This window comes from Egretta garzetta, unplaced genomic scaffold (genome assembly GCF_000687185.1).
Source record: "Egretta garzetta isolate BGI_Z169 unplaced genomic scaffold, ASM68718v1 scaffold65, whole genome shotgun sequence".
Classification (NCBI taxonomy): Eukaryota; Metazoa; Chordata; class Aves; order Pelecaniformes; family Ardeidae; genus Egretta; species Egretta garzetta.
The window spans coordinates 4,486-4,760 of NW_009259585.1; positions in this window are offsets into that span (position 1 = coordinate 4,486).

Consider the following 275-nt stretch of genomic DNA (forward strand, 5'->3'; position numbering starts at 1 on the left):
TGCCGCTCCGTCGCCACCGCCCGGGCCGCGGCCGGTTCCGCCCGCCCGGCGATGGCTCCCCGCTGGCTCGGGGAAGGGCAGCGCAACTAAATTAGCCCTCATTAATTTAAAATTTAAAATTAATTTAACAGAAAGAGCTGCCGCATAAGCGTCTCTTGCAATTTTAGCAAAGCAGCACCACTTTGCCGGAGGAGGCTTTTTTTTTTTTTTTTTGAAAAGATTAAAAAACTAACAGCCCCAAACCACACAAGCTCCGAAGCCACGGGAAAACCCCC